This window comes from Chrysochloris asiatica, unplaced genomic scaffold, assembly GCF_000296735.1.
Source record: "Chrysochloris asiatica unplaced genomic scaffold, ChrAsi1.0 scaffold00070, whole genome shotgun sequence".
NCBI lineage: Eukaryota > Metazoa > Chordata > Mammalia > Afrosoricida > Chrysochloridae > Chrysochloris > Chrysochloris asiatica.
Genome location: NW_006408588.1, coordinates 10,324,108 through 10,334,302, shown reverse-complemented (window position 1 = coordinate 10,334,302; position 10,195 = coordinate 10,324,108).

Genomic DNA, 10,195 nt, shown 5'->3' with positions numbered 1-10,195 from the left:
CAGGAGCAGAGAGCCTCATCTTTTTCCCACGAAACAGCTGGTAGTTTAGAACTGCTGACCTTGAAATTCGCTGCCTGATTCGTAACCACTACGCTACCAGAGCTCCTTTCAAAAAGGTTAGGACACCACAAATTTGTTCTTCAGCCTGAGCATTCTCTATGTATGGGTGTCTATGTTTAGCTTGATAAACTCACTCTAATGTGCCAATTTCCCTAAGACTTGGGGAACCTTCTACTACCCTACACCAAGGCAGATCTAATATTCATCTTGATTTAATATAGGTCACTGAGCAATCCATGTTTCAAAAACCCAACCAATAAGCATTTGGATCCTCTGCTAATTTCTTGATCTTAAACATTGAGTGAAAAATCTGTGTTTACAGGGCACATATCAATAAACTCAGATCCATCTAATTTTATGTCCCTCTCACTATTTTCCAAAATTCTTAATAGCCATGCCCACAGATATTCTCCATGCTTCTGTTTGTACATAGTGGAAAAATCAAGCAGTTATTTTATAGTATAGAATACCTCTTTTTGTGTCACAATTTTACTTTACCTTTTGGGACTCACTGAGACTTGAATCTAGTTATAAATCTAGAAGTAATAACAGGTGGTAGTTTTGTTTCTTGGGATTGTTTCAGCAATGTTGTGTGATGCCCCAGATAATTTCCGAAGTACTGCACCAGGTGATATATCAGACAATGGGTCATCAGTCACACCCTGGTTGATCTCAGCACCAGAGGTTACTATTTCTCTTGGCAGTACAAATTCAATGGAATTTAGGGGCTGTGTGCCCCTAGCTTCCAGATTATTTGCTCATATGTCCCAATTTCAAGTTTCAGGATCCCATTTCTTTCCAATCAATGCCTTCACTTTAATATCAGATATCATTTGAGATTAGGAATTCAACTGGCATTGTAATTCAGCCATTCTTAGAGTAAGACTCTGGTTTGAATTTCAGCAATATGAGCTCTGCTACTACCTAGGAAATCCTATGAAGGGTTGCTATTGGTCAGAACTGACTTCAGGGCACCCAACTCCAATAACTACAAGAAATAATCCTCTCAAGGGCAGGGTTTGATGGTGGATAGGGTACAGGTGCAGTGAAATTCTCTGACAGCAGTACCACGTGAAGCAGGTTCAGGGCAGAGCTCCAAAACTCTGAACCACATAGGTAGGAACATTTAAAAAGTTAGAAAGAAGTCCAAACGATCAATAATAGAATATCAGAAATAGAAAAAATACTGAAAGGACAAAGAAGTAGAATAGAAGAGATGGAAGGCAGAACTAGTGAGCTGGAAGACAAATCTCTCAATACCAGTAAGATAGAAGAACAAAAAGAACAAAGCATAAAAAAAATCTGAAGAAGGTGTAAGATTCATGTTAAACAACATGAAGAGCAATAACTTAATTATCAGCATTCCAGAACAAGAAGAATCACACAAGTCCACAGAGGAAATAGTTGAAGAACTGGTGGAAGAAATTTTCTCTAACATCCTGAAAAATGAAAAGATAAACATTCAAGAAGCTCAACAAACCCCAGGAAGGATAGACCTCAAAAGAAAGTGACTGAGACATGATAATCAAGCTCTCCAAAATCAAAGATAAGGAAACAATCCTGAAAGCAGCTAGGGAAAAGAGAAGCATTACATACAAAGGCAAGAAAGTCAGATTAAGCTCAGATCTCTCAGAAGAAACCATGCAAGCAAGAAGGCAATGGGGAGACATATATAAAACCCTGAAAGAAATAAAACTGCCAACCAAGAATCCTTTAATCAGGCAAGCTAGCAATCAAATACAATGGTGTAATCAAAACATTCCAGGATAAACAGAAGCTAAGGGGTTTTGCCAAAGCCAACCCTGTGCTACAAAATATCCTAAAGGGAATTCTGTGGACTGAGAACCAGCAAAACCTGAAAACAACCAGAGATTGACATATGTGACAGAGATTGACAGAACTAAATCAACAGAAGGAAGAGTCGAGAACAGAACAAAACTGTAAGAACAAACTCAGAGAAACTGGGAGGTCGATCTATGATCAAACAATTACAATGTGTAAGAAAGTAAACATGTGGGAACAGAGATCAAGATGGTGATAAGGTCAGGTAGATTGCAGGATAAAATAGACTGCACTAAATGGAGGGAAAAGTTAATAGTGTATAAGTTAACCTCAAAGAAAATGAACACTTCACAACATACCAAGAAAATGAAAATCCAAGAAGAACATGGAAGCATTAAAACTATGAGGAAACTCACAAGAAAGAGCACAAAAACCATGAACAAAAAAACCACGCTGAACAAAGAAAGCAACACCAAAAAAAAAAACCAAAAAACAAAATGGCAGCAATTAATCCATACATATCTATAATTACACTGAATGTACACAGATTAAAAACACCAGCTGAGAGACAGAGGGTGATAGAATGGATAAGAAAACAAGATACTTCAGTATGCTATCTGCAAGAGACACATCCTACAAGCAGAGACAAAAACAAATTAAAAGTCAAAGGATGGGGAAGAGCTAATTGCAATAAAAAATGAACAGGAGTGGCAGTACTAATCTGTGATAAAATAAACTTTAAGGCAAAAACCAGCATAATAGACAAAGATGGAAGGAGCTCTCGTAGCGTAGTGGTTATGAATTGGGCTGCCAACCTCATGGTCAACAGTTCGAAACTACCAGCTGTTCTGCAGGAGAAAGATGAGGCTTTCTGCTCCTGTAAAGATTTACAGCCTTGGAAACCCTGTGTAGGGCCTTATGGGTCAGAACCAACTCCACGGTACTTACCAACAATAACAGACAAAAATGTGTATTATCTCATGATTAAAGGGACAATTGAACAAGATGACATAACCATAATATCTATGCTCCCAGTGAAGAGCTCCAAAATATATAAAGCAAACTCTAATAGATTTGAAGAAAGAATAGATTTTAATACACCACTTTCAAAAATGGATAGAACAACCAGAAAGATACTTGACAAAGACACAGAAGAACTATACAACACAATCAGCCAATTGGACTTATCACATAATTCACAATAAAACTTAAAGAAAAAAAAAATCCTCTCACCTAAATAATAAGTGAGAACTATATAAACATCAATTAAATATAAATATGATACCATAATGTCTCAGAGTAAACAGCTTCATCTTACAAAAATAAATAAGACACAGTCCTCAAACAAGCGACCAAAATGGAGTCCGAAAATGTAACACCAGACATGATATGGTGACTACCTGATAAGGAATTTAAAAAAAAAGAAGATAATTAAGCAAATTGAACAGATTGTGAAAAGTGATTTTGAAAACTTCAGATGAAACCTAGGAAAACATAGGGGAAGAAATGAATCAATGGAAGGCCGCATTACTGAGCTTGAAGAAAATTCTCTCAATATTCATCTGTTAGTGGAAAATTGGGAGAAAAAAAATCTGAAGAAAGCCTAGGATTTCTGTGGAACACTATCATTAGGAATAACTTACGTGTGACTAGAATTATAGCACAAGAAAAGAGTTTTAAAAATTCATACAGAATATTGCCCAATTGTTGTTGGGTAAAAACCTTCCCTAAATTCACTAAAAGAAGTTGAATAAACTCCAAGCAAGATAGACGCTAAAAGAAAAACACAAAGACATATTATAATCACACTTTTTAAACCCATAAACAGAAATGAAAAGTTACCTATAAAAGAGAACTATAATGACCAGGCTCTCATTTCTCAACAGAAACCATGCAGGAAAGTAGACAATAGACTGATTTATATAAAATTCTGTAAGAAAAATATTGCCTACCACAAATCATATATCCAGCAAAATTGTCTATCATATAAGACAGAAAAATTAGGTCATTATCCCATTATTGTAAAAGCTTAAGAAAAAGTACCCACACTAAAAGGAAAAAAAAAATTCTTTGTTGGTTGGTTACTAGGGTGTATGGGTGGGGCAAGAAGAAGGAGGGGAGGTGGAGTACAAGGTAGGGAATAGACGAGAGATAGTTTGGGTGCTGGGGGCGGGGGGATACACTAGAAGTGGGAATTGAATGGAAGAACAAAGCAAATGGTAGAACATTTAGGCAGGTTTGCATGGGCTAAGTGGGACAGAGGTAAATAGTGATGTATGCACAAACTTGGAACAACAGAGCTCTGGAATACAGGGATTGAGGTATGGTTTGAATGTGTAAAAGAGGAGAAATAATGTTAATGTGTGTGGCTGTCTTTTGAATCTTGGTTTCCTTTGCATACTACTGTAAAATAGACACTTGAGGGGGAGAGAAAGGAATAGCCAGAGACATCACCATAGAGAGCTTGTAAGTCTGTCTTCTGCCTATAAATGATTGGAATACCTAAAATGGGACTAGAACTTGTCCAGTGAAGGAGGCTTCTTGCGGAGCCTTTGCATTGCATAAGACCACAGGTGGAATCCGGATCTTCATCCAGAATTTTCTGAGGTGGAAAATTTCCACTGAAAGGACAAGCAGAGCAGCTTGGAGCTGCTAGAACAGAAGATACATCTTGAAAGAAAGACCAGCGGGAAAAATAAAAAACAATATTGGCAGTCCAATTGATTACTATAAGAACAAGCAAGGTATTCACCAGGGAGCCATCAAGGCAAGTGGTCGGGTCCCCTCAAGGCAAACTCCCTTCCAAGACTTAGACTCAAAGGGAATACATGATCAGGCATGTGGTCTTGCTGGTGACCACATTGGTCTACCAATAAGTGGAAGTGGGGGAGAACAGCAATGAAGTTGTGAGTTAAGTCTGACCATGTTCGACAGACTTCTGTCCATCTTGATTGAGACCTGGTTGGCCAGCAGTATGACAAGACCTGGGGACTCCTGGACCTTGGGACAGGGACATTACCACAGAGTACTAGAATGGAGAGTGAAGCGTCCAGCTGATGTGAAGTGAGGGAGATGCACAAGAACATCCGTACTTGCAGATAGCACTCATTTGACTTGGCTTCAATGACTGGATGATCAGAACTTGACTAGAGGAAGATAGAAGAGGAAAAAAGAGTAATCTGCTATAATTTGATGAACTTGACCTATACTTATAGATGTAGTAACTCAAAAGGGGAATGAATCTTTATAGCGAGGATCATTCCCATCCACTCAGTACAAGAGTGGGCAATCTAGACATTGGCTATCCAAAATTGGGGGACTAAAAAGACACAAAGTAACTGACTTTCAAGAGGGAGCCTAGTTCCAGAGGGTACGGGGAAAGGTAGACTTTCCACTGAATAGTATCTAATCTGTTTGGATGGGGCTGGTGAAAGGAGATGGGGATAAGACTCTTGTGGTTCAGCAGTAAATAATTACTATCAGGACTGATTGTGAGTGTTGCAAATGTAAAAGTAGTCATTTTGTATCAAAAGGAGGGGAGTAGTTGGTCTTGCAGTCCAGGAGTGGAGGATCCTGGGACCATCAAGGGAGAAGAGCAGAGTTTGGGACCCTATCCAGAGAAACAGTGATACCAGAGATGGAGGTAGTGACGATGACAAGGAGAAACAGAGCAGCTGGGGACCCTGGATTCTGGGAGGAATAGAGGCTGTGTGCTGACAGCTGGGGGACAGGCTTTCAGGGAATGGAAACAAAGACTGGTGACTGATGATGCATGGAGGGGATTGTAATCATTGCAATGAAATGAAATATAATAGGATGAATGTAAAACTGATGATGTAAGCTATCACCCAATTGAAATAAAAACTTAAAAAGATGCAATTTTAAAGGATTCTATGGGCAAAATGGGAAAAAAAAGAAAAGAAAAATTGGGTCATTATCATATGAATAAACTTTAAAATAATTTGTAAAAGCCAGATCAATCTTGCAAAAAAATTATAAATAGAATTCTTTGGTCATAGAACCAACAACAGCTGACAACAGTCTGAGACTATCAAACAGTACAGTATCACCTAGATTCAACCCAGATATAGAACTATCCAAAGTATATGACTGAAAATAGAGAACCAGAGATACAGTTGTAATAATAACAAAACAAAACAAATCATAAAGTAAAAAGAGAATAATAGTAGTTACAAAACTTCCAAATGAAGAGGAAATAAAATAGATTTCAGGAAAAAATAATACAAAGATAAACCTCAGTGTAATCCTAAACACTAGATTAAGTTTTACATCTAGCCCTACCACAACATTTATCCCTAATAGTAACGCTAGTATTACTAATAACCTTATGACTATACAAAGTCCTAGGGCTAGCCTACCTACCTCTAGCCATAGTCCTAACCCTCATTCTTTACTCCTACATACCTCCTGAAAAAAAATAACTAAAAATAAAAATAAAGTTCTATTTTAAAAGGCCAATACTGGTCCATTTCAGCTAAGTAATATCTTAAAGCCCTGGTGTGGCACTGTAGGCTAAAGCACTATATTGCAAGGTTGGTTTGAACCAGAAGGTTGGCATTTTAAACTCACCAACTGCTCCTTGAAAACCCTATACAGGGTTACTCTGAGTCAGAAGGGACTCGGTGGCACTTAACAGCAACAACAATGTCTTAGATATAGAGTTTTGTACTCTACTTCATTTGGTACAACTTCTAATTTTCCTAGATTCATAGTTTGTACATTCCATATTCTGATTATTAATGTATTTTTGAAGTTGTTTCTTCTCATTTTGAGTTGTATGTACCCTATCAGCAATTTAAGGTCCTAAAAGCTTTACTCCATTCATGTTATTAGGTTAATTCTCCTTTTAGGAGGCAGCTCTCCCCAAGTTGAATTATGAGTGCCTTTCAAGATGAAGGACTCTTCTAACCCTATATCAGAATTCCACTGCTGTTCCTAAGAATTTCATTGACTTAGCCATTCAAATTGGTCTGCCTCTTCTTCCTCGTCTTCTTAGTCTAAAAGCTCTGCTGAAACCTTTTCACCCTGGGTGGCCCTGTTGGTATTTTAAAAACTGGTGGCATTGCTTCCAAGAGCACACAAGGCCATCACTGTATCGTAAACTGAATGACAAATGACAGTCCTGTGTCTGCAATGTGTCTTTCACCATTGTCTGTCTTCCTTTTTATGTCTATTATGTTCTTTTTATAAAGAAATTATTTGGTTTAGGGCCTCTTTGACACACAAAATAACCCCCTTTTTCCAAACAAGGTCATATTTATTGATGCAGAATTTAGGATTTCAACACATATTTAATGTATGAAGGGGACACAATTCAATTCATAACAGCATGTAAGTAAAATGCTAGGATATGACTGTAACTTTTCTTTCATATAAGTATTATCTCAAATTCTTTCTTTTTCTTTCTCTATCTCTGGCTAGGTTTACATCCTAGCTGAAATAGAATTGGCTTTATCATAATGACAAAGTATGTTACAACCTTTATAGTATATCACTAGCCTGGTTTACCATTAATGCAAAGATGTTTTTGTTTGGTTAGTGAAGTGCCTAGAGGAGTGTCAAGTGCATAGAGTTTCTCATTACATATTGGCTAAGTAGATGAATGAATAATTGACTGTAAAAACAGGTAGAATTTGCCCTGTTCAGTACTCATATAGTATCTAGAAGACTGTCAAACACATATACACTATATACATATTTTCTGAATGAATGAATAAATATTGACTGAAAAAGTAGATAATACCTCTCTTGTTCAGATATATAGCTAAAATAATAAATTAGTGGACTTCTATAACTTGAATCCTTATGAAAATAAGAAATGGCATTGATTGAAAATATAATCTATATTTGAGAAAACAAAGCCAAGTATGTGTTGGATTTCTGATGGAAATCTTTCCCCTCTCTTACTTAAGGAACTCTTGCAACATCTTCATTAGATAATTCTAAGAATCTCCATTCTAGACTAGTTCAGATTCCTCAGTCTAGATTTAGGAAGAAGTGTCTAGATTAAGAGCTTCCCCTATCTTTTACAGCTTCTGGTAACCTGAAACCTTCTTTTGCTTTGTAGCAACTTACCTCCAATTTCTGCTTCCTTTATCACATGATCATCTTCCCTCTCCATGTGTACCTCCACATCTCTTCTACATTTTTTTTTAAATATATAAAGACACCAGTCATACTCAGTTGTGTCCACTCTACTCCAATAAGACACCATGTAAACTTAGCTAATTACATTTCCAAGATAATACTTTCAAATAAATTCAAATATCAGCACAGTTCAACCCATTACATGCTTTATGGCTGATTTGAGGGAGTGAATGAGGCATACAGTATAAAATGATAAGTAAAAGGAACAGTGCTTTCCTTGTGGTGAAAAGGATAAAAGCATGTTGCAGGACAACTACACTGTGAGCCAAGACAGTAAGATCATAGGCAGGGAAGACAGACATTGCACCTCAAGACTCCAGGGACTGCTTCAAGTGCTAAGATGGCACTAGAGGCATCTGGGAAATCACCATGGCTGAGAGACCCTGACAAGCCATCATGGTCCACTGCTGCTAGAGTGAACTTGCTGTCTTTGAACAAAGGCTCCAATCCATTCATAACTACAGAAGACTATGACGAAAACAATAATGTGAATTGTGGGTAGTACCTGAGCCAGACCTAAAATATAACAAATGTTTATTAAGTTTTAGTACTGAAAAACATGAGTTTAAGGAACTTAACTCTATAAATTCTACTCCACTTGGCTCATCTTTCTTCATAACTGTGATGCTCTATGCACAATCGTAAAATAGGCAATTATTGTATTCCTCTCACACAGCCTGGTGTTCCACATTTATTGACCCATCTTCCTTTTTCACTTTGGAACCTCATTCCTTCATTAAGTTTAATTCTTTGCCTTCCTGGAAAGACCCCACTTTCAGATTATTTTTATGAAAGTATCAATTATCATTCTTCATGTGAATGGAAGTTGATTGTTTTCCCTAACTTTAGGGGATCTGAATCTTAAACTGTATATTAATTAGCTCCTGGTGTAAGAGGAATGATCTATCACAAAATAAAAAATTCTAGAATCAGAAAGAACTTAGAGGTTTCCTGTTCTAGGAATTTTAGGTGACAAGGATCTAGCAGAAAAATGAGAAAAAATTCTGTGGAGAGAAGGCAAGTTTTCCTACAGGCACGCAAGATCCACCACAGTCAGTCATCCAAGGTTGCATTTCATGATTGTGATTGTGTAGAGGATTGCTGATCCATCTTCAGTCTTGTTAGCTACCCTTTCATACCAAGATTTAATGAAATGTTGATGGTCTCAAACTTAAAAATATAGACAAAACATTTTGAATTCCTCTGCTCTGTCCCTTGTTGGTCATATGTCAAGTCTCCCAATGGAATCTGAACTTGTCAAGGGAGTTTGGGAGACAAGGGTATCTACAAATTATTTACTTTTTTACCCCATGGGCAGACACTGAACTTGCTACCTGTTGCTGCATGCCATAAATTAATTCTGAATTATAATGACCCTGTAGGACAGAGTTGGACTGCTCTTTAGGCTTTCCTAGGTTATAAATCCTTAAAATTAATTTAACAACCCTATACAGGGTTGTTATGCATCGGAATCGAGTTGACTGCTCTTAACAACAAGAACAGCAATGTAATCCCTATCAAGAGAGTTGGTAGCAGTAGCCAGGCACTATACAGTTCTGGTCTCAGGGTCTTTTTATGTTAGTTCACTAGACTAATTGATTCCAGACACCTTCAGTTTTCTTTCCTTACTGCACAGGGAGAAACCAATAGTTGCACAGTAGATGATCATTCATTTGCTTTTAAGATCTAAGTCACTACTCACAGAAGTAGAACGTCTTTGCCTTTAAGAGCTATTTGTAATGCCAGTTGACCATTATGTCCTCCACGACTATGGTTCTGAGGCCCCAGGTCCAGCAACTCATTCTTCAAAGAGCTTGGTAATGTCTAAGATGTTTTCAGTCAGAGTAAATACCCATTTCCAAATAGCCTGTTAAGCTTTTACATATTTGTGGATATACTCCCACTCTACCTCCCATACCCATTCAGCCCATGTATCTATCTACCCATGTTGTTGTTGTTAGGTGCCATTGAGTCGGTATCAACTCATAGTGACCCTGTGCACAATAGAACAAAACACTGTCCAATCCAGGGCCAACCTCACAATTGTTGCAACACTTGAGCCCATTGATGTGGCCAATTTGCCATGTCGCTGGGGGTCTTTCTCTTTTTCTCTGACCTTCCACCTTACCAAACATGATATCCTTCTCCAGTGACTGGTCCCTCCTGACAATATGTCCGAAGTATG